This window comes from Mandrillus leucophaeus, unplaced genomic scaffold (assembly GCF_000951045.1).
Source record: "Mandrillus leucophaeus isolate KB7577 unplaced genomic scaffold, Mleu.le_1.0 Scaffold34, whole genome shotgun sequence".
Classification (NCBI taxonomy): Eukaryota; Metazoa; Chordata; class Mammalia; order Primates; family Cercopithecidae; genus Mandrillus; species Mandrillus leucophaeus.
The window spans coordinates 3,816,826-3,835,949 of record NW_012103587.1 but is presented as its reverse complement, the minus strand read 5'-3'; the positions used below and the strand labels follow the sequence as shown (position 1 = coordinate 3,835,949).

At 44.9% G+C, this 19,124-nt stretch overlaps 1 long non-coding RNA gene across 1 annotated transcript; it reads left to right on the top strand.

Annotated features, from left to right (window-relative positions):
- The first annotated feature begins 5,823 nt into the window (after nucleotides 1-5,823).
- On the top strand, nucleotides 5,824-12,409 carry LOC105545841. Its single transcript, XR_001006999.1, has 3 exons — nucleotides 5,824-6,096; nucleotides 10,696-10,760; nucleotides 12,305-12,409. It is a non-coding gene; the product is annotated as an uncharacterized LOC105545841 (long non-coding RNA).
- Nucleotides 12,410-19,124: the final 6,715 nt, after the last annotated feature.

Genomic DNA, 19,124 nt, shown 5'->3' with positions numbered 1-19,124 from the left:
GCTTGGAACACATGCATCATCTCTGGAAAGGTGCCTCTGTCAGGATTGAGGAAGCCCTGAATGCAAACACTCAGGCAGTGTGACAAGGCCCTTGATACAACCTGCAGACTTGAAAGCCTGCCATATCCTCCCCACATCTCTATAAAGCTAATTACCCGCTGCATGGCCAACGGGGAAAGAAGTCGTGGCATTTCCACAGCTGAGGCTGTTCCTGTAGCATAGACAGCTGACGACTCAGGCACAGAGAACCAAGCTCAGGTCTCCTTCCAATGGGCCACCTGACCAGACTTTCAAAAATCTCCAGCAAGATCAATGCCTCATTAAATACTGAAATGTAGCCATGCAGCGTCGCTGACAATACACAGTTACATACCCTCCTGGGTCCATGGTCTTGCCTGCCAAGAGCTTGAAGGAGCCTTGGTAAGTAAACTGATACTCATCCGGGGTGGTGGTGTTGATGTCACTGCTTATGGTGAAGGAAAGGGCCAAAGGTTCCTCATACTCTTCTAACCAGTCTTGTCTGAAATATCGGTTTCTGATTTATTGACACATCTTCCTCCGTGCTGTCTTCATGGCTCTCACTGGCTCCTTGCTCAGCCTGGAAACCTCTCTACCAGGATGTGTGCAGAGATGTCAGCCCCTGGTCAGGCATCCTCAGCTATCTGTCACCCCCTCAAAGAGGCCCTCTGTCATCTGCCAATCTACAGTCGATACCCCCATGACTTTCCCATAGAGGGAATTCCCAGTAAACAGTTCTTCTTGTTCTCGCTTCTAGTCAAATTTTCCCCAGAAAAAGTCACATTTCCGACAAGACTTGTTTCTGAAAAGCCTCTACGTGGCTGTCAACTGCCGGTTTGTCCTGGGCCCCCAAACACCTTCTTCTGTTGTGTATGCCTCAGAAATGCATTTCCCAGGCTCTCTCCTGCTGACTCTCAGCAGGTTCAGCCAATTTGGAGGCACTGGTGCAAGGCTGGAGGAGAAGAAGAAGGAAGAACTTGAGTATGTTTTTCTTCCTGCTTCTTGCAGCATTTTCTGCTAATGACTTTGTCTCCTCTGTGGTTCCAGCTCCTTGAGAGCTCCCCTTACCATCTTCTCAGATCTGCCAGCAACATCATCCAGGACAACCACGGCTGTGGTTCTAACTTCCACCAAACAGTCCCCGTACTTGGGCACTAGCAGTATCATCCCTTCCCTCTGTTCCTCCAACCATAGGAGTGGTAACAGTTTCTTGCAACTCTTAACCTCTGCTTTATTTTCTCAAGAAATATTAAGCCTTTTTAAAGCTTTTCTACACCTAGGTAAATAATCCCTATACTAAATCCCTCTGTTAAAATACCTAGAAGATTTTTTGTTTTCCTAGCTGGAATGTGTCTTAGAGATTCAGTCATTTCATCCTATTTTGTTTCCTTAAAAGCATTTATTGCTACCTAAAAGTGTCCTGTGTGTATGTTTTTTTTTACTCTTCCATCAACCATCAACCCCCCAAAAATGTCCAGCTTCCTGACAGGAAACATTTTGGTATTTAGCTCACTGTTGCATCCCAAGTGCCTAGTGGGAGGTATTACATCTTTGCCAAATGAATAAAAATTAGTGCATCAAGAAAGATGGCCTCCAATTAGAACGTGAAATAAGATGTATTAAAGAGTGGACAGGGGACCACATGGATAGATATGTGATGAGCAAACACTGTAAAATATTAACTTGAATCTAGGAGCTGGTATACGGATGTTCACTGAGCAATCCTAGTAGCTCTGTCACTACCTGAATAGGGGGCAGCTGATGTCCTGAGAAGCTGAGACACCTGAGCTGGAGTCCCAGGACTGCATGAGCCCACTGTAGGTACTGAGAGAAACCATATAAGTCCTCTGAGGTTCGATTTGTTTTCTCTGTATTAAATGGGATTTTGTAGTCTCTCCACCCACCAAAAACACACCATGAGACAATTTAAATGTGCCCTTAACCTTTGACTTCATTTTGATGAGACCATGCATGAGTCCATTTGTTGGGGTCCGCGTGTTTCCTAAACAAAGGAATGAACACACAAGACAACACAAGACAAGACAAACATGGCGGCCGCCTCGAATGGCGCGCTCTGCTTTATTTTATACAGTCATTTGTGGAATGTTGCCAAGTCACAAGACACATTGTTGTTTTTCTGACCTTTCCCTGACTTTCTGGATTTTCAAGATGTTTACACGTAAACAAGCCCCCAACGCCCTGCTTCGTTTGTAAGAGCAGGACTTACCGGGAACACCCTGTTTGTGAGCACGTAGTCCTCTACATCCATTTGCTTTGGACTTCTCACTAATTGAGACTGATCTTCCTCTCCTTTGGCCATTATGTATATCAGTAAGGATTCTTTTTAAAGAAATCTATAAAACACACAGTCACGAGGAGTAGACTGGCTTCGGACTCAGATGGATTCAGGTGCCAACAGTGGCACCAACATGCTTTTTCATTCATCTCTCAGTTTCGCTTTCCATGGTGTGGCTTTTTGCTTAAGCTCCACATGGTGACAAGAACACCATCTCCCAAACATTGTTCAGTCCATCAAGAACTGGTTAGGGTTCCTTTTCCACAAGTCACAGTAGAAGAAGGAAGAAGCCATGCTGCATGTCATCGTCTCTAGTGGGTCATGTGTCATCCTTAACACTATCACTGTGGCTTGCGGGGAGAATGTATTGAGTAGCCCAGTCTATGCCAGGAGGCCCCCTCCCGAGCCCTAAAAAAAAAAGTCAGTTTTTCCTGAAGTACAAAGCTGGAAGGTAGGGGACCGGTGGTGCTTTTCCGTAGCATTCTTAGATACTGTTAGGACAGGAAGGGCAAAGGAATGCTAAGAAGAAAAACATCAACAATTATTCATTCCCAAACCCAAACAAAATAGTAAAATAATAATATAATCTGACTTATTCAACTCAGTAATCTTGTTAAAAAAAAAAAAAAAAAAGAAATAAAAGAGAAACCAAGAGTGCCCTCAGAGTGTACCAGATATTTAAGCAATTATTCTGGAGAAAAAGTTACTGTTGGAATTGACTCTTTTTTTTTTTTAACAGACCGTCTGAACCCAGTGCCACGAATGAACGAACAGATATACTTTATGACACTGAGTCTTCAGTAATAAGCTCAATAGGCAATGACAAAATTGGATGTATATGCAAGTTAATCCCCCACCAATGTGATCTTGCCACTTTTATTAATTTCCTCCAAAAGCTTAGGTTAGAGATCCAAAACGGATTGCCTGCTTGATGACATTTTTCTTCTAATTTAACACAATTTTTAACATCGAATTAGTTGTCAATCTTTAAAAAATGAAATTAGCATAGAAAATCAACATAGAAAATAAACATAAAAAATCCAGATCTCTAGCTTTTCTTTGAAAATATAAAAAGATCTGGAAAGTGGGACATACATTTCTCCTGGCACTAGTCAGATGGCCCTCAGTGGCCTCTGAGCACTTTACATGGGGCCTCTGTCCTAAGGATCGCCTCAGTCCCCACCATTCCCTCCTGCCCCATGCCCAGACTTGCCTCATTTGTGTCCCCTGCCTGGCCTTCCTGTCACCCCTTCAGGGAACTGTATGAGAACAAGGCCAACATTGGGGAAAGCAGCACTGGAGATGGAGACAGAATCCCGATAACACATTTGAATACCAGGACCCAGGGTGAGTTTACAACCCTGACCTAGGCATTGACTCCTCATCAATATAGTAGTTTAATTTTTTTATAAAAAAGGTAAAATACAAGTCATCCAGGATAACTTGGGGAAGCCAGTTTCTTGTATGGACTGGCTCACAAAAACTAGAGGGACAGAACAATCATATTGGTTTTTTCTTGTGGAAAGACCTCTGCGATGGACTGAACTGTGTCCCCCAAAATTCATATGTTGAAGCCCTAGCATCCAATCTGGCTGAATTTGGAGTAAGGAATTAATTAAGGTTAAAGTAGGTGGTAATGATGGAGCCCTGGTCTGAAAGGACCCTTCTAAGGAGAGAGAGCTGAATGCTCGCTGTTTCTCTCTGCCACGTGAAGACACTGTGAGAAGGTGGTTGTCTGCAAGCTGGGAAGAAAGCCCTGGAACTAATTAGCAGGCACTTTGCTCTTGGGCTTCCAGTCTCCAGAACTGTGAGAAAATAAAATTTAAGCCACCCAGCCTATGGTATTTTATGGCAGTGCCAGAAGACTAATGCAACTACCTTAAGGAAATTAAGACTGCTTCAAAATGGCCATAACACTTGTTGTATTAATGGGTGCTTCTCAAGAGTTGAAACAATGTTGGCTCAGAAGCTTAACTGTCACTCCTGCCATCTTTTTCATGGTATTATATTACCATTATATTATGTTTAACTTATGATACAAAAAATGATCGTATCATTTCTATCAGAACTAATTATGTAAAGGTCCCTATTACACATATGACATAGCCAATACATATCCAAAGCAGAAAACACAGTTTTATCCCTGGGAACAAATAATTTAGTTGGGAAGAGAAGATGTATGCTCACAATAAATACTGATGCATAAATGAAAATACATAATGCAACACTAGAAGTGCTCAATACAGTTTCAACTATTGTCAGAGTTTAGAAAAAGAAGAAATCAATGAGTTTGAAATAATCACAAAGAGGTAATGAAATTAATCTTAACTATTAATTGTTAACTATACATTGAGCATGAGTTAAGTACTTTGCATCTACTAAATCATATTAGGTTAAGAAGTTTGCCCGCTGGCACAAAACTAGCAAGGGGTGAGTTAGGGTTTGAACTCAGGCTCCAGAGACTGTGCTTAGATGAACTATTTCCTTCCTGATCCTTTAACCAGCTGCAGGTTGTGTGCAAGTTTCCCTTTGAACTGATGGCTGGTAAAAGTCACAGGCTCTGTCTTGTCCTTCTCTTGTGTCCCCCAGTAGGCAGTCCTGTTAAGTACCCCAAGCAGGCCTCATCATTGTTTTAATTAGCAATGTTTCAGGAAACGTCTGTGGAATAAAACCTATAAAGAGGAACTCAAGAAAAAAAAAATAGAAGATTTGTTATACCACAAGCCTTAGAAATCTCCAACCCAAAGTCACAATAAGAACAGTTTGAACAAGAGCCTTGGAGGAAACTGGGAGACAAAAACAGGAGAATTGCTTGAACCCAGGAGGCAGAGGTTTCGGTGAGCCGAGATCGCTCCATTGCACTCCAGCCTGGGAAACAAGAGCAAAACACCATCTCAACAAACAAACAAACAAACAAACAAACAAAAAAACTGTATCCCTTATTCCTCAAACCTAATTAAGCACTACTTACTCTGTGACATGTCTTAACTACTTGTTGAGGATGTGGAAACGTCCAAGGCATGATTTCTGTTCAGCTCATGTGGTGGAGAAGACAAACCCACAAATCAAATGCTGTGTGTAATGCATTGCAGTGTATACATGTGAACTTTGCATATGAAAAGTCAGCCTAGGAGGGAAGAAATTCAATCCTTTCTCTGGAACTGGTTTTGAGGGATAAGAAGAAGTGACTGGGAGGCGCATGAGTGTCTGTTGGAGGTGGATAGATAAACTCCACGTGCAAGACTATGAGGACAAAAAGATTAGTATCAAGCAAAAGCAAATTACGTTTTATGGAGAACAGAGTTACAACAGTACCCGTATCAGGCATCTGTGGTTCTTCCTGTCCAGCACCAACACTTCTCTCTGAAAAACATCCTTTCTCATTTTTGGTCCCTGTGGTCTGGGTGGGATGAACCCCACCCCAACCCTAGTTCCAAGACTGGTCATAATGCCGTCAGTCATGACCTCACAACGTTCTATACACCTGGAGCCTGGATAGAGTGATGCCTTCAGGTGTGGCATGTGATCACAGGCAACTCAGGATCAGCTCTCCAGCCCCGGAACTTCTGCTGGAACTGCTGTGAGTTGAAAGCTTTCTTCCCACTGAGGGGCAAAGCTTCTAGGTATCTGAAGATGTTGAAGACCATTTCTTGGAACAACAGAGGTAAATGCCCAGAGGATGAGAACATGTAGCCATTAGAAGAACCTGAAAGTTCGGTGTCACTGAAAGATGAAGTTCAATAGAAGGAACAAACTGCAAAACACAAGCTGGAGAGGTTTAGGTAAGAGTCATATCACAAAAAGCCATTAAGCATTTTAAAATGCTTAGCCTTTATCCAAAGAGTAATGGAAAGGCACTGACATGACCTAAGCACAAATGAGAAGATTTGATTAAATATATCTCTCTACAATGACGGAGAATGGACCAAAAGCAGGCGGGGACAAGCACAGTAACCCTGCTAGGGACTGCTAGAGTGACCCTGCAAGAATAGCCCTGAAGATAGAAAGAAGTAGATAGTTGCCAAAAATACCTGTGGAATACAAAAGTACCAGTGCCCACTAGATCAAACTACACAAGAATCTGCATCTCAGAAAAGGGCTCTGAGCTAGGGAAAGAGATTTAGAAGCCTTCAGCAGAGGGATGATGATTTAAGCCTTAGGAGTGGATGAAATTACCCAGAGAACATGCATAATGAGTAGAGAACCTGGAACAGCAGGGGCCAACATTTAGGATGTGTCAGACAACAAGGAGCCCAAGACTGAGACCTGTTAATCCAAAATACACCATTTTGTAAACTCCCTGCCATTATGCAGACCTTGGTCAAAGTGAAACATTCCATGAGGGTTCGGGCCATGAGAACCTGCCTGTCCAACCGCCTGACTTTATCACATTCTGCTGAGAAAAAGTCCAAGGCACATCACTATCACATTCTGCGAGAACAAGGCCCCAACTGCTTCATCACGGATACATCTTATTAACATCTTCCCCGGCAGCAAGCCATACTGCCCAGACCCCTCCCACCCATACCTGTAAGTATCCCAGCCTGTAAGCAGTAGTGGGCACTGGCATTAAACTGGTGCTCCACCTCAGCCGGTTTACACTGGACCTAAATGCCTGCATTTGCTGTTGAGCCGCTCTCTTGTTCTATGTGTGTCTTTAACCCTCACTTTGCCTTGGAAACCTAACAAGAAGGAGGAGCCAGGAAGGTAGGAGGAAGACAGAAGCCCATGGTGTTAAAAACAGTCAAAGGAATTGTGTAGAACAGTGATTCTCAAAGTGAGGTCCAGGAACTCTCGGGGCTCCCACGACCCTTGTAGGAGGTCCACACAAGCCAAATTATCTCTACGTGGATACTAAGGTGTTATTTGTTGGTTTCGTTCTCATGAGCACATGAATGCAGAATGGAGGTTTCCAGAGGCTACTGGAAAGGTGATATTGCAACCAACTGGAGAAACAACATCATGAACTTTCTCCATTTTAATTTCTAATAAATATCAATGTTTATAAGCAAAATGGCTTTTTTGGTGGGGTGGTTCTCAAGAATGTAAGGATAAACAGATCCTGTGATCAAAGTGTGAGAAGCACAGCCATAGAGAGCTTAATAAAGAACATCAGTATTAATGTCAAACGTTACTGAGGCCTCAAGGGAACTAACCAGTCAGAAGCAACCATCGAATTTAGCAATGGACTTGACTGACTTAGTGAGAGCCGTTCCGTGTCATGGTGCTTGTGTTCCCCAGTAGGCAGTCCTGTTAAGTAACCAAAGCAGGCCTCATCATTGTTTTAATTAACAGTGTTTAAGGAAATGTCTGTGGAATAAAACCTATAAAGAAGAACTCAAGAAAAAAAAGAACTCAACAACAACAACAAAAAAATAGAAGATTTGTTATACCACAAGCCAAGAGACACAGCACCATGACTGAGAGTGAGCAGGAGCTGTGGAAGTTGAATAATGCCTGAAGAGACCATTCTTTCCATGAGTATCCAAACCAACTCATGGTAGCATGAACCCATTTCATCTTCTACTACCCTTGGTAAAAAGGGAATGGCTACCACTGAGGGCATTAACTGGATATTTCCTGCACCACTGGGAGCTGCGTGCCACGAGGTCTTTAGTTCTATTCAGCCATCCCTTTCCAACGCCCAACACCTGAAGCATCTCAGTGAAATGCCATTAAGATGTTTGCCGCACAGGTAGTCATGGCAACGGTGTGTCAGCCTGTGCTCTGTTTTCAGCCTTTTGTTGTTAACAGGTCAATAAGGAGGGCAGGGGGTCTCTTCTGCAGAATCTTCAATGGGATTTGCCGAACCAAAGTCCAAAACACGTGGAAACATCTTAGTGAATCCTGATTTGCTTAAGGAAATTAACGTTCTCTGTATCGCTCTTTGGACTTAATCTTTGACTAGGCCGAGGGTGGTTACGTGTGCAGAAAGGGATGTAGGAGGCCTGAGACTGCTGTCCTTAGAAAGATCTGCTTATAAGGTTGTCCTTTGACTGCTCTATGGAAACTTGGATTTTGTGAGTTTCCAGCTTTCACTAACTAAGAAGAGTGGTGCATTGTGATAAAACTCTTCACACAAAGGACAGTCTATACTGAACACCTGCTTTCTTCCTTAGAGTTTTGGATTCAGGTACATGATAGGCAGAAAGTACCCAGGCAACCAGGACTCAGCAAAGACCTTGGGTGCTGCGTTTCTAATGAGCTTCCCTGATCCACATTTCACAATGCTGTTACCATAGGATGCAAAAGCTGGCACCCCCTGGACGACTGCAGTGGGAGGGGATTCCTGGAAGCTTGTGCGGGCAACCTATAGACTTTGCTCCGTGAGCCTTTTGTCTTTGCTGATTTTGCTTTACATCTTTTGTTGTGATAATTCACAGTGGCAGGTAAGCCTGTGTGCTGAATCCCTTGAGTTCTTACAGAGAATAAGTGAATCTGGGGGTAGTTTTGGGGACTCTGCCACACAGTTTATCGCCGAGTATTACAGGATGATGCAAGAAAGCGTGGCCTTCAGAACGTGTGCAGGAGCTACCAGAAGATTATTTCTTACACTCAAAGGATTATGTGAGGATATAAGAACTGGGGACGTCGAAGTCCTGCTGCCACCACCAGTGAGGAACTCAGAGGTCCCAGGTGTCTTTTTCTGAAGCTGGGAGAGGAAAGCAGCACCCTGAGAACCACTGTGAAAGGACATTCCTGTACCTACACAGCTCCCATTACATGGGGCATGTGGAAAAAGAGTCCATGGAGGCCCATGAAGTCTCATGTCTTAGGTTTTTAAAAAAGAAGCTTCTACCTTAAGAGAAGGAAGGATAAACCATAGACTATCAAATCCTTATAAACAAGAGAAAAAGGGAAGAAGAAAAGTGATGAACACATTCTCATTTTATAAAAATTGACCAACTACAGACAAGATAATGAAGCATCTATCTTTCTGGAATTCTTCTGTAAAGACTGAAATATCTAATCAATAACTTTCCAGTGACAAAAGGGGTTACACCAGTAGTCCTTCCATTCAGTTCATACTTTTAATATGGATAAATATTTTGAAACATAAATGATAACTTCTCCAATTTTGTCAGAGATCCTGAGTCCACTCAGTAACACCACTCTGAATCCCTTCCTGTACCTCAAAGACAGAAATGAAAGAACCTGGCTCATTAATTTGAAACAGTAACCAAATCTGTTCCTTTTCCTAGCTGAGTTTTCCATGAAAATCCTCAACAGAATCTGTCCTACACGCTCTCCTACCCCAAAAGCTAAGAAAAAACTAATAAGAGCTGTCTCTTTCAAGGACAGGGACAATCCTTATTACATTATTCCACTTCCTTATTGCAGATGACTACAACAAGCTTTATGGCAGAAAATAGTTACATTTCCTCAGCTATAATAAGAATGCATCTTACGGGACCATGTAAAGGCTACAAGTAGCTCCAATCTAATCAATATAAATTTGAATTGGGCCAGCCACTTGTCACTCCTATATATGCATGTACACACACACACACACGCACACACACACACGTGCACACACACATGCACCTGCACACACACACACGCGCACACACACATGCGCACCCGCACACACACACACCCACCCGCATACACACACACACACACACACACACACACACAAAGTCAATTTTCATTATTGACATTCTGTATTTGCAAATTTGCCTCCTCACTAGCCCTCATTTTTAACCCCCATATCAATACTTGTGGAACATCTGAAGTCATTTTTGTACATGGGCGGAGCAGCAAAAAATGTGAATCATCCAACCTGAGGTCAAACAGGCAGTGCCCTCCCTTCCTGCCCAGCTCTGCGAGCAACGGTCCTTCTGTGGTCTAGTCAGTTCCATGCTCTTCCTATTTTGTTTCATTTTGAGAGGAACTTTGCTGTTTAAAACAGTCCCCAACTGTAGGGTTGAAGTGCCATGTAGTTAGTTCCTAAGCACAAGGAAGTTGTCGTGTGCCTTGTGGAGAAAATATGTGTGTTAGATAAACTTTGCTCAGGCATGAGCTATGTCGTGCTGTCAGCTGTAAATTCAATGAAAATGAACCAATAATCTATATTAAATAAGGTGTCTTTATACAGAAGTACACATAAAATTATATATTGATCAGTTGTGTAAACAAAGACTAAGAGAAACCTATCTCTGCAGTTTCCCTAGGAGCAATGGTTCAGTATGTGTTAATTCATTGGAATATAACTGCTATGAATAATAGAAATTGTATGTATGATATATACACACATACACACACGTGTGTGTGTGTGTGTGTGTGCAGATAGATTGACAAGGAGAATTAGAACTATAATTTTGAGAGAAAGAAATTAACACAATTCAGAATATTTTTTACTCTGACATTTTTTTTCACAGAGAGATTGTGGAACGGAATGACTCGCCGGAGCTGCAGATTGAAGGTGTATTTTCATCTGACTTTGGTGATTATGGTTCTAATCTCTCTGGGAAAAAGGTATGTCTGGGGTGAGGATGGGCAGAGGTAGAACTGGCTAAACTACCCAGTCACACAGAGTTGCGTCTTACTTAAAACTCAGCTATTGCCATTCCCCTCAGGGAATTTCTGACTTCAGTTTGCGTGTTCAGTGAAGCAGCATATAAAAAGGGCTCAATCTCTAAAGTCTACATGGAAGCAGAATGCACCTAGCATCAGATTATTCCTAAAAAGTCTCTTTAAACCAAAATCTGCCATAAAGATGGCAAAGTTCTGTATTGCAATATATTTAGCACAGATGGCTTTTTGTTCAGCATTACGACAGAGTGCTGCTGTTTCTGCTGAGCCCCAGTTGAAGATCTAGAGTTTAAAGCACCAAGCTGTAAAACAGTGAAGCAACTACACACACACACACACACACACACACACACACACACACACACCCCACACACATACAGAATCCTGTCTCTAAAGACAAGAATGACAAGAGTCTCAAAGAAAGGAATCAACAGAGGGGCTCTGAGACTCACATGGCCTCTTGCTGGGCAGGGACGCATTGAGTGGACAGATGGGTTGAGGCGTCTGTGTTTTCCCCGTTGTACACTATCGCGTCTCCTATTCTGGGATGGACACATACACACTGACTGTGAACGCTAAATGTGCACAGTCCTAAATCAAGATCAGTTATGTGGAGGTGAGGATAATTGTAAGTTTCTCTATTTGTTGGCTATAAATATTTGAACAAAAATATTAGAATGCCCGACATTTTAAGTAAGCTGATGTGGGAGATGCCTTCTGGCATGTCAAAAGGAAAGTCCCTGATAACAACGATTGTGAAGGCAACATCAAGAATGATAAAGGACTCAACTTCCTGAGCATGTGCGATGTGCCCGACGTGGACACATGTGCTTTCCATTTCTTACTTCATGTGAATCTCACCACAATGCTGTCGCGTTATCTATTACTAGCCCCATTTTACAGGTGAGAAAAATGAGACACAGAAGCCTGAAGCCACCCATCCCACAGCACACAGTGAAGGCAGAATTTACAGGTGGGCTTTCTAGCCCTAGGGCCCATGCTTTCAATAACTACACTAAAACAAACATCGTGATAGTGACATCGTTTGAAGGAAGCACATGCTGATAATAAAGATAACAAAGGAGGAAAGTAAATAGAGTAAGGAATAAAAATAAAATTGTCAGACCCTCAACTTTGCTAAGAAACCTGTATAAATGGAAAGCTTTAGGAAGCCTGCTGCCACATTTATTGCAACTTTTATGGCCTGGAGAATGCTGCCTACTGCATTATTTTCTATATAAATGATGCTTAACAGTTTCAGAGCTTTTCACCCTTTTGGAAATATAATTAAAACTATGGAGCCCATTCAGAGGAAAAAATGCAAACAACCACAACATTTCAGAACAAAAAATAAGAGAAAATTGACTCCATAATGCTTATCAGTGAACTGCAGGAGTCTCAGCCTACAGGGTAATTATTTCTGCTCTAAAACTGTTCATGATAGTTTTCTTTCAGATCTCAATGGCAGGAACACCTTCATGGCCTCTTTATGGCCGGTATGTTTTCTTCTCATGGACAGTGAGAAACATGTAATAAATTGTGTTTCCTTTTGCTAGGAAATCCTGAGTTAAAGCTTTACTTCCCTCTCAGGAACCATCAAAGAGTCACAATCTGTATACCCCGGTCCAACATTTCCCCTGGATTTGATCTCCTTTCAATTGTTTTAGCCTTATTTTACAGTTCTTACATCTATTTCTCTGTGTTTCCATGTGTATTATCAAATGCTATTTCAGATGCCAACCATGAGCTAAAGCATATGTTGGAATTAGAGAAACAGAGGGATATACTTATATAAAATAATGCATATAAATGCAATGCTGATTTTTTCTTTCCTTAAGAAGTCTTTAACAATTGCTTGGGAGGAATCTGCTTTTCACTGAAGCTTCAATATTTTCAGATCTTTTAATACCAGGTGTCAAACTTATTCACTGGGATGAATTATAGAAAGTTGCACCACTTTCTTCTGCCTCATTTATTCTTGTTGTAAATATGAGAATTTTTAAAAGTCTTCCTAATTCTTGCTTTCTGACGGATTCTATACAAACAGTTGTGGTGCTGTTCAGTAAACTACTAGAAACATGGGGAGGTGAACTAAGGAGATGGGAACTATGAAATGACCTAATTTAAGAAAATATTATATGGGAAAATCAGATCTATGTCTCTAAGTCAAATGTATAATATATGTGTTTGTGGCTTTTCTCATCACCTGTATTAATCACACTCATCCTAGTTCATATTAAAGATGATCATTTCCTGTTCCCTCCACCATGACCACCTGGTCCAAGCTGCCATTTTCATGCACCTGGATACCTGCCGTAACCTCAGCTGACCTTTCCTGTGTCCATTCTTGTTCCTTTGAGCCCAGTCTCCTCCCTCACAGCAGCAGAATGAGTCTACTAAAAAGTGAAACAATTTCTGTCACTTCCTGGCCCAAAAGTCTCCAATAGTTTCCTGATGGGTTAGAATAAAATGTAGGTTCTTACCATGGGGTTCCATGTAAGTTTAGGTTTAAACTAAACTTTTATATATATATATATAAAATATATATAATATATATTATATATAACCTATATATTTTATATATTATATATAAAATATATATTTTATATATAACCTATATATATTATATATAACCATATATATTATATATATATCACACACACATATACGTTAAACAAAATACAAGTTAATTTTTCTCTTGTATTCATAAAGTCCAGAAGCCATCAGCCAAGGCTGAGGGGTAGTGTAGCTGCAGTGGAGATCCAGGCTTCACTTCTCTTACTGTTCCACTGTGCAGTTTCCATTTCCAAGGAACACCTCATGGTCTAAAACGGCTGCTAGAGCTCCTGTCGTTACTAATGCTTCGTTTTCCAGCCATGACATAGGGACAAAGAAAGGCGACTTCCTCCACTGAAGTTCACTTCCTGGAGTTTACAGGTGCCACCCCCTTTTATATACTAAATCTTAGAACCTAGCTGGGCATGGTGGTGCGCACCTGTAATCCCAGCACTTTAGGAGGCTGAGGTGGGTGGATCATGAGGTCAGGAGATCGAGACAATCCTGGCTAACACGATGAAATACCGTCTCTAATAAAAATACAAAAAAAAAAAAATTAGCCGGGCGTGGTGGTGGCGCCTGTAGTCCCAGCTACTCTGGAGGCTGAGGCAGGAGAATGGCGGGAACCTGGAAGGCGGAGCTTGCAGTGAAGCAAGATGGCGCCACTGCACTCCAGCCTGGGTGACAGAGCGAGACTCCATCCCCCCCCCCAAAAAAAAAAAAATCTTAGGACCCAGGCACAGAGCCACACCCTGCTGCAGAAGAGGCTGGCAAAGGCAGTCCTTATTCTGGGTAATCAAGTGCCCAGGAAAACATCAGGAGTTTGCTCCTGAGGAAGAGAAAGGAGAGTAGATACTGGACCCAGCTCTAATCTGAGACACACGTGGCTTGCCTGGACCACATGATGAGCTTCAGGACTCTGCCCACCTCCCTTCAGGACCCCTTTCCCACCCTCACTCTGCCCCAGCCACATGGCCGTCTCGCCCTTGTTCTTCCTTCCACGCTCCCAGCTAATTCCAGCCTCTGGGCTTTTGCACTAGCTGTTCCCTTGCCTGGACAGCTCCTCCCCAGATATTCTCTGGCCTCTTGCCTCACTTCACTCAAATATTTGCTCCCAAGTAAACCTCCTTGGGGAAATTTCTCTGCCCACTCCACCGCCAATGGTGGTCTGTCTCCTCACCTAGTTTTATTCTGCACCCTGTCACTCTGTCTCCTCACCTAGTTTTATTCTGCACCCTGATACTGGAGATCTGTTTTGCAATTTAAGTAAAAGGAAAAAAGGGAAGATATCTGCTACCCCACCCTCATCTCTGCCTAACTGGAAGCCTTGAAAGAAAATGGCAGTATTTAAAAAACATATTTTAAAAGTTCAGTCTGGCTCCTGAGGAAACCTGCAGGCTCAAGGAGAGTGGCTATCCCAGAATTTCAAGCTGCACATGACTTTTGAAAAGCAAACACATTTTTTTTTTTCTCACTGAAATTGGCCGTATGTCCTTCCTATTGATTTTCCAGCTGAGCTGAAAGAGCTTTAGGCAGGAGGCAGCTGGAGAAAAAGTGCTTAGAAGATCTGTCTGTAAGCGGGCTAAGGTAGAGCTCTCCGCATTGAGAGCGGAGACCTAAGAAGACCCCACACCGCACGGAAAGTTTAACCAACAGGTGGTCTCGCTGCTGCGCTCAGAGCCCAGCCCTGTGGACACAGCTCGGGCGCGCGGGAAGCCGGCAAATGACATTCTCCTAGCGCTCCTGCTCTCAGGAGCCCGGGAACCCTGGACAGAGGCGCAGCCACCTTCCCAGCCTGAGGTGAGACTTTGCTCGCCATCCACGCAACCACGCGTGCCAGTAACCGGCGCGGAAAGGCGCGTGGGTGGCTCTCCCGGACCTGGAAGCCTCTCCCTCCGCTACTCATGTGGGTCGGCTTGATTCTACCTGGGCCCAACGTGTGCATGATAATAATGGCAGTGGTTAGCAGCTGCTAAGCTTTTCGTGCGCTTCAGGCGCTGTGCTATGTGCCTGTGCCTAACGTACCCACTAATTCCCTCTGAGATGAAGTAATTCGTGCTGCAGAGATGGGGGAGTGGGGTGAAAGGCCTTCTGGAAAGCCCAGTTCTGTTCTACATTCCTGTACCCATCCACCAGAGACCCCCAGCCCCTCCTAGCAATCCTCAAACCACATCGGACCGGATCTGGGGTGTCTGTCGAGATGATCCCTTATTTCTGCCAACCTGGGACCCCCTGCGAGCTTCGCTGTGAACGCCTGCTCCCCGGTGGGCACAGCCTGGCTCTCAGGACCACAGGATGGAAGGGAAACAGGTGGAGGGAGACTGGCTCGTCCCTGGGACCCTGCCCGTCTGAGTTTAACTGAACTGGAGTGAGGGAGGCATGGAGCTCCATGGTTGGGGAAAAAGGAGCGCAAAGACCCGGGCTCTCCATCCTCATAGTCCCGCCAAGTCCTGGGGAGGGGGAAAGCAAGGGACAAGACCCGTCCGCCACGTCCCCCCTGGCGCCGGATCTGCAAGTGTTCCGCGGGAGGTCCAGGTAGGCGATAGGGTCTGCGGAGCCCCACAGTATCTACCTATCCAGCGCCCCCGCCCGATCCCCAAGATTAACTCCACGTTCAGCGCGTCCCCTCATCCCGCACCCAGAGAGGCCTCGCCACGGATGCCCTCTCTGCCCAGCCTCACCTGTGCCGGGGAAGGCGCCAATCACCGGGCCCAGTGCGCCGCACCAGCGGTGACCGCGTCCTCCCCGCTCGTCGAGTCCCTCGCACCCGTGGCCGTGTGTGCCAGGCGGGCCGCGTCCCCTCGGGTCCTCTTGACCGCGGCTCCGGCTCCCGCCGCTGCCCGCGCTGGAGACCTGACAACTTTTCTGAACCGCCGCCTCCAGCTCGCACCCTTCCTGGGCTCCAGGACCGTCCCCTGGGCGCGCCCATCTACACCTTCGCCGCCCGGATCCGGAGCCGGAGACCGGCCTGGGCGCAGGAGGAGAGAGAGCGCGGGTGGCGGGGAGGGGAAATCGCTCCAGGGCTGCTGCTGGCGGCGCCGGGGACCGGGAGGAGATGGGGCCGCTCTTACCCGGGGCTGGAACTGCCTGTCCGCGTGGACCCGCTCCTCTGGCGCGGAAACTCCGAGTCTGCAGACTCCCGCAGTCCTGGAGACTTCTGCCGGGAACCCGGGACACCAAGAGGGGCCCAGCCCTCCCCCACCTCCCTCCTGACCGTCACTCCTCTTCCTCTCGAAATTGCGGGTCACATCTGCGGATGCCAGGAGAGCTCGTGCCTTCGGAAATTAAAAATCCCATCCAGTTGATTCGGAACCACCTTCCAGATACACTGAGGAAAAAGAGCAGCGTGCACGACCGTGTGAACAAGGGATGTACACGTGTTTGTACAAATGGACGTGTACCTGCGTGTATAAATGTGTAGGGGAAAACACTCAAACATGCGGAAACACACCAGAGAAAGGGTAATCGCTCACTGTTCACCCTTACTGACTCATTGAGTTTTTAACACAGTAAGCCTGTGCTAACTATTAAGGTGAAAGTTCCTCCTTTTCCCCACAGAATTGTCCCTGCAACCGCAGGTTTTTAGTTGGTTTGGTTTGGGCTTTGCACCATGGGGCAGGAGAAATCCAAACTTTTCCTCTTCCCCCAGCCTTTTCCGCTGATTTGCACCCTGTGCGCTCTTCTTTCATGGAAGTTGCCTCTGCCACGGCCCAACCAGATGATTTCTGTTCTGGCTTGATCTGCAGGGGGTGTGAGTCGGAGTCTGACCCCTCTCCTGACCCTGCTTCCAGTGAATGAACAGCATTCAGACACCAGCTTCGTCCCCTCCCCAGTCCCCAGGGCAGCACCCTCTGTGTCTGCAGACCCTGGAGGCAAGGCCCAGTCCCCCCCACACACACCTAGGGCTGGCTCCGTGCAACCTCAGAAAGGAAGCCTGCTTGCCCACAGTGTTACAGCAGTCTCCTTCAGTGTAGCATCGCAGGGTGTCCTGAGCCAGGAAGGCATTTCAAAAGAAAATAGAATAAAGAAAAACTCCTGTGATTAAATGACAATGAAAGAGATAGATGCTAGCAATGAAGAATCAATTTTTGTCTCCAAAATTGGGCTCAACAGGGCTGAGAGAGGAGGGGTGGGCTTGGACAACCCACTCATCCTGGGAGTATGCCCCTGATACAGCATATTGGAGAGTTCTCGTTCCAGGATGAGCTTGAAAGCCAGCTCACTGGTTTTCTAAGTTAGTTCCATTTGCCTGCAGTGGGGAGAAGGCAGCTGTGGTGACATCTTAGGCAGGCCAGGGTGGGATAGGAACAGCACTGGGGAGTCACAGGGTGGAAAAACCGAAACAACAGCTGAAACAAGAACTACACAAAGAAACCCAGGATAACTGAAAACCCAAAATATGGAACAAAACCAGCCAAAACCCAGTCAGGGTGACAGGCCCACGACTCTTCTGGGAGAACCCAATTAAGGGAGAAAGGGGGCATTCTTGGGGAGTCCCTGAAATCCCCTCTGTATTAGTCTGATCTCATACTGCTAATAAAGACAGTCCTGAAGCTGGGAAATTTATAAAGGAAAGATGTTTAATGGATTCACAGTTCCACATGGCTGGGGAGGCCTCACAATCATGGCGAAAGGCAAGGAGGAGCAAAGCCATGTCTTACATGGTGGCAGGCAAGAGAGCGTGTACAGGGAACTCCCCTTTATAAAACCATCAGATCTCATGAGACTTATTCACTACCATTTAAACCACCTCCATGATTCAATTATGTCCACCTGACCCCGCCCTTGACATGTGGGGATTATTGCCATTCAAGGTGAGATTTGGGTGGGGACACGGCCAAACCATGTCATTCTCTTTTTCTGGAACACCTAATGATTGTTCAACCCCCTAATTAAAGAAACACCAATTAAATCAGAATGCTGGGCGGTCACAGGAGAACCGGGAAAATATGAAGCAGCAATTTCACATAACTGCATTAAAGGAGCTGTTAAAATTAGTGACAAGGACAAAGGCAAGCCTGGGCTGATAAGACCCCAACAAACAAGGTGGGGGGCCAAGCTGGTTGAGACCAGCTGGATCTGACATGGTGATGGATGGACTTGACTTATGCCCTACCCCAGACCTAATTGTACACTCGTTACCATCCAAAATCACAGATCCACGAGCACCATGATATATTTAGTATAAAAATGGGTGGCACTTCAATTCTAAGAAATCCCTACTTTTTTTTTTCCCTAGAAAATATCATGATTATTCCACTGCCTAATTAGAAGAGCCTATAAAATTAAACATACAAATTCTGCCGTGTGCTTCTCACTCTCCCGAGCACGCCTGCACTTCTCTCTTACGTGTGTACTTTTGCTTTACAGTAAAAGCTTCTTGCCTTTTGCTTTATTCTGATTTGTCATCGAATTCTTCTCTCCATGGTGTCAAAACCTGGACACTGCTGGGGCTAGGGTCCCACTGGCATCCAGATACCCTCCTGAGCCCTTTGGCAACAAAAGGGTAATTGCAAAATGTGGCTTTCAATAGGTCTGCGTAGAAAACACACACACACACACACACACACACACACTGCTGAGAATTTCCCAAGACTCCTTTGGTTTGCGTAGCCTACACATGGCCTTGGGAAGCAGTTGCGGTTATAAAGCAGATGGAGACTGTCTGATCTTCCTAAAGCAGCAGAAATATGTTATTCTCTCTCTCTCATTCCCTCCC